Source organism: Branchiostoma floridae, chromosome 5, assembly GCF_000003815.2.
Source record: "Branchiostoma floridae strain S238N-H82 chromosome 5, Bfl_VNyyK, whole genome shotgun sequence".
In the NCBI taxonomy this organism is placed as follows: Eukaryota; Metazoa; Chordata; class Leptocardii; order Amphioxiformes; family Branchiostomatidae; genus Branchiostoma; species Branchiostoma floridae.
Genome location: NC_049983.1, coordinates 16900393 through 16906234, shown reverse-complemented (window position 1 = coordinate 16906234; position 5842 = coordinate 16900393). Strand labels below are relative to the sequence as shown.

General features: G+C 38.8%; 1 protein-coding gene across 2 annotated transcripts in view; it reads left to right on the top strand.

The window, feature by feature from the left end:
- LOC118415578 (mitochondrial intermembrane space import and assembly protein 40-B-like) overlaps positions 1-5842 on the top strand; it is a 15818-nt gene that overhangs the window by 1681 nt on the left and 8295 nt on the right. The gene's annotated exons all lie outside the window — the stretch shown is intronic.

Sequence of the window (5842 nt, the reverse complement as noted above, 5' to 3'; positions counted from 1 at the left end):
CCCAGGTAACACCCCGTACAGGTTATATTTTCGTGGCTCTTAGCTCTGGGGACCAGGTAACACACCCTCCAGGTAATATTTGTGTGGCGCTTAGCTCTGGGGACCAGGTAACCCACCATACAGGTAATATTTGTGTGGCGCTTAGCTCTGGGGACCAGGTAACACACCATACAGGTTATATTTGCGTGGCTCTTAGCTCTGGGGATCAGGTAACACTCCATACAGGTAATATTTGTGTGGCGCTTAGCTCTGGGGACCAGGTAACACACCGTACAGGTAATATTTGCGTGGCTCTTATCTCTGGGGACCAGGTAACACACCCTACAGGTAATATTTGCGTGGCTCTTAGCTCTGGGGACCAGGTAACACACCCTACAGGTAATATTTGCGTGGCTCTTAGCTCTGGGGACCAGGTAACACACCGTACAGGTAATATTTGTGTGGCGCTTAGCTCTGGGGACCAGGTAACACACCATACAAGTAATATTTGCGTGGCGCTTAGCTCTGAGAGCAGAGAGGCCATGCCACGCCTGGCCGTGAGCGGTTGGGTGCATCGTTGGTGGCGTAAGTGGTAAGTGCGTTGTACGTACGATCTCTGTCCTTGGCCTCATCCAGAAATAATAAGCACAACTCAAATTTTGAGTCACAGCTTTGTAGTATCAAGTCTTCTATCAATATCCTCCAAATTTCAAACCATTGCAGTCATTACTTTCCAGGCATTCGTTTTTTTGCAAATCAGAAGGTAAGTGGCGAGAAAAACAAGGATGAATTGTGATCAGACGCGTGGGTCGAGTTCCCTATGCCATAAGTCTTTGTCATTAACAAAAGACATTGTCAAAATGTTTGATCATGATGAAAGAAGTGGGTGTCAAACTTCCAGCAGCGCAAGTTGACCCGCACACCTCAGGTCGCAGCATAATTGCCCACGTTTTCCCCATCTACCTTACCTAACGTTACAAAAAGTAATGATCACAATAATTTGAATTTCGGTGCACATTCATGAAGACTTAATACTTGACATCTATGCTTCGAAATATGAGTTGTGCTTATTACACGTAAAGGAAATTCTAGACAATACTGGTTGCTCTTTTTTATGGAACTCTATGGATTCATGGTTAGACAACAAGCATATATGTACATCGCTAAGAAAAGGGTTGAAAGATATATATATCCAGACATTTTCTCATAGACTGTCTACAGGTAATGGTAAGTTAAGATTTTTAAGAAACTATAAAAGAAGGGATACTCAATGATACACCAGATAATTATAACTTATTTAACGTTACTAGATAAATTCGTGGTCAGATCGACAAGGGGGAAACTTAGAATTAGCGCCCACCCCCTTGAAATTGAGAAAGGGCGGTACAAAAAGCTACCTGTGGGCGAAAGAGCATGTAACCATTGTATTGCAAAACCGGTGGAAGACGAAATACATTTTATTTCTAACTGCCTCTCTAATGACCAGGAAAGAAAGGAGTTATTTGAAGAGGCATGCAGAACACAAAAATTTCCAAACGCTTACTGACGAAAACAAAACCATAACGCTGTTAACGTCACATAACCCACTCATTATAGAAAAGGGTGAGGTACTTCGTCTTCCACTGAAAAGAAATCAAACCCCAAATGCGTAGATTGTAGCTCTCAGCAGTCCATATCATTGATAGAATAGTCACTTTTCTAGACTTGTCACCATTGTTATCTATACCAAAGTGTTTTTAAGTTATTTTATGCATGTTTACTATATTTTCTGTATGTTTCATGTTTCAATTAGCCCTCGGGCAAGAACTTGCAAATAAACTTTCATCATTATTTCTGGGTGAGGCCAAGGACTTATTGATCACTCCTCGTACAGATCCCAAAGGATCGCCCACGTTTTGTACGTAGACAGCACGCAGTTGCACGTACGACGAAGCGATATCCACCCCAAGTGTAGTAGTAGTATCCAGCATAATGTGGAGGTGTATGAATAAAGTGTACGCGTTTATGTGTGTGGATTATGTACCCAAAATAATAGGGCTTAGTAGGCACTCTGTTTTGGAAACCAGCGGAGGTGGGTTTGTGTTTGAGACCACTGATTACAAAGTTACCCAGTAACAAGTAACACGATAATGATCCATGATTTCAGCATAGCAATTGGCACAGCGACTTTGCAAGCATTTATAAATATTTCAGCCAAATTTGAAAGAAATCCGATTCTCATAACATTAATGAGGCAGATGAAGTTCTAAACGTTCACGTCCGGATCACGGAACTCGCGTTCCAACCCCCATTTGCCGTATAGTCCTATCAAACGAGGTTTTCCTATCAAACGAGTGCGAGTAGTATTTTTCACTTAATACTTTGGCAACGGTTGGCTAATATACTGAGCTATCTGTGTTGCTAGAAATGTTACTCTTTCGTTATTTTGCAATTGTTTAAAGATACCGAGTCCATTTGTCTGTCGAAGTCGTCAGTTTTTGTGATCTCACAAAAGTCCAAAGTCCGGAAAGTCCGACATTACAAAATGATGTCGGGTTAGGGATTTCCAACCTGAAATAGGCACAAATTTTTATATAACTCTGCTAAGGGTATTTCGGCGATATCAGCACTTTCCTTTGTGAGTGGTTACACTCGGTATACCCGTGAGTTGTGCTACAAAGTCCACTTTGGACTTTTATTTTCCAAATGTCAACAGCTCAAAACTCAATAACCAATCAAAATGATTAAATGAGAATTCATACAGCGACTAAGTAGGTTTTCATGTATATGCCGACCAAATTTGGTAGAAATCTGTCGTTCCCTAAGAGAGGTATGAAAACCACTGACGTGTCGGCAAAAACGTGAGAGCGCACTCCGACCGCTATGTTCCACTTAGGCAATTTTAGTCCGATTTGAACCCCGCATGACGGGAGTGCGATTTACTTCATGAAACGAGGAAAAATCGGTGTCTGTCAATGAAATTTTCACCACGGTAGGCTAATATACTGATCTATATGTACTTTAAGCGGTTTTGCTCTGTCGTCTATCTAATTGCAGATATAGGCGATTCATCTTTCTTCATTATTCAGCTCATGCGATATCTGTACAGCAGGTGGCGCTTATCGGTGTCATTTGTCGACGTTTAAAAACCCACTATTCATGAATTGTTATCTGCACAATTGGCAAAAATACGTATCTTGATATTCCATTTGTCAGATAGCCTTCATAGTGCGCATTGATGAATACACATACAAGTTATATATAATGGCGACATTCTATATCCTGGCGGAACTACAGGATTTGCCCTGCCGCGGTGTGTCATTGTATTTTGACGAGTTCTAAAACCGCCTGTTCAATGATGATGATCGTGATCAGCAGAACGAGTGCCAAATTTAATCGTGATGTTCCATTTGGTCAAGTCTTTCGTTTCCACTTCCTTCCTGTGCGCTTGCTGTCGATGTGCTTGGAGATACTTTATATCAATAAGTAAATATTACCCCCAATTAAATTCATCTATGTAACAATAATGATAATATACATCGATATGCCAGCCAAACTTGAGAGAAACCGTTTTTGTTTTGTAGAAGAGACATAAACGACACTTAATAGTAATTTTCCTTCAAAAGATTCAGTGTCCCGCACAAGTATTTTTCGAAAGACCACTATTTATTCATGGTGGCTTGACTGCAGCGAAATAAAGCTTTACAAGAGATGCAATAAGAGCCACACACAACATACCCTTTTAGTGACATCACTGGCCTTTCAGTGATATCACTGGTTCCTTTTTATGTGGTACCTCTCATATTTGTAGAAATTTCAACATTTACTGTAAAGTTGCAAGAAATAGGTGATCATAGATGCCAAGTCTCCAAAACTTTAACTGAGAGTTACTTGGAAACGAATGTTTCATGTCGAATTGGGATTTCAAAGAGAGGCTACATAAGTCCACATGAATATGTGTGATAAATATGAAGAAAAAAAAAACAAGGTGAAAAACAAACATGTTAAAGTTGCGCGCTCGCCGCGTGGCCGCATCGTGACATCCATGTTTCGCATGGGTAAATCAAGGTCAATTTGAAGCGCATCACGCACAATTGCATTTTTCTTTTAATTTGAAAGTTCATCTGCGTTGGTAGTTCAGTCATTATTGAACTATTCTAACTGTAATATCCAACACAAAAATTGGCCTCATCCAAATTTTCGACTGAACAGCACCAGTCTTTGTCAAGAGATGAACAATCCACTGCTGTCGTGACGTCATCTTTAGCAAATACTGAATAGAACGCGTGACTCAGCAAGCTCAGATCATAGGTTGCAGGAAGGCTATGTCTCTGTTTTAAATAGGGATGGTTGTAAAGCTCTGATGTAGATGGCTTTTTTGATCCCTCTAGCAAAATAGTCAGGCTCTATGTCCAAGATTTTAACTTTGTCCTTTGAGACCGAATGACCAGGCGATTCTATATGAATATGTTGGGAAACTTCTGAGGTTGTTGAACTCGGGGGTCTGTGCTCAAGGACCCTGGTCTTGAGTGATCGCTCTGATTTGCTCTTCTGAGGCAAAAAGAGCATTTTTTTGCAGAAAAAAGATATCGCGAAACGATATCCAATTTTGTTCAACCAACTTTATTGGGTGTGGAATGATTTTTTGACATCAAATATGCAATTTTTTGGTAAAAAAATTTCAATTTGCTCGTCTTTGGCAAAAAGAGCATTTTTTCGCATAAAAAAATGATATCGCGAAACAATGTCCGATTTTGTTCAAACCAACTTTATTGGGTGCGGAATAATTTTTTCACATCCAATATGCAACTTTTTGGTCAAAAAATCTCAATTTGCTCTTCTGAGGCAAAAAGAGCATTTTTTCGCATAAAAAAATGATATCGCGAAACAATGTCTGATTTTGTTCAAACCAACTTTATTGGGTGCGGAATAATTTTTTCACATCCAATATGCAACTTTTTGGTCAAAAAATCTCAATTTGCTCTTCTGAGGCAAAAAGAGCATTTTTTCGCATAAAAAAATGATATCGCGAAACAATGTCCGATTTTGTTCAAACCAACTTTATTGGGTGCGGAATAATTTTTTCACATCCAATATGCAACTTTTTGGTCAAAAAATCTCAATTTGCTCTTCTGAGGCAAAAAGAGCATTTTTTCGCATAAAAAAATGATATCGCGAAACAATGTCCGATTTTGTTCAAACCAACTTTATTGGGTGCGGAATAATTTTTTCACATCCAATATGCAACTTTTTGGTCAAAAAATCTCAATTTGCTCTTCTGAGGCAAAAAGAGCATTTTTTCGCATAAAAAAATGATATCGCGAAACAATGTCTGATTTTGTTCAAACCAACTTTATTGGGTGCGGAATAATTTTTTCACATCAAATATGCAATTTTTTGGTAAAAAAATCTCAATTTGCTCTTCTGAGGCAAAAAGAGCATTTTTTCGCATAAAAAGATGATATCGCGAAACAATGTCCGACTTTGTTCAAACCAACTTTATTGGGTGCGGAATAATTTTTTCACATCCAATATGCAACTTTTTGGTCAAAAAATCTCAATTTGCTCTTCTGAGGCAAAAAGAGCATTTTTTCGCATAAAAAAATGATATCGCAAAACAATGTCCGATTTTGTTCAAACCAACTTTATTGGGTGCGGAATAATTTTTTCACATCCAATATGCAACTTTTTGGTCAAAAAATCTCAATTTGCTCTTCTGAGGCAAAAAGGGCATTTTTTCGCATAAAAAAATGATATCGCGAAACAATGTCCGATTTTGTTCAAACCAACTTTATTGGGTGTGGAATAATTTTTTGACATCCAATATGCATTTTTTTGGTCAAAAAATCTTAATTTGCTCTTCTGAGGCAAAAAGAGCATTTTT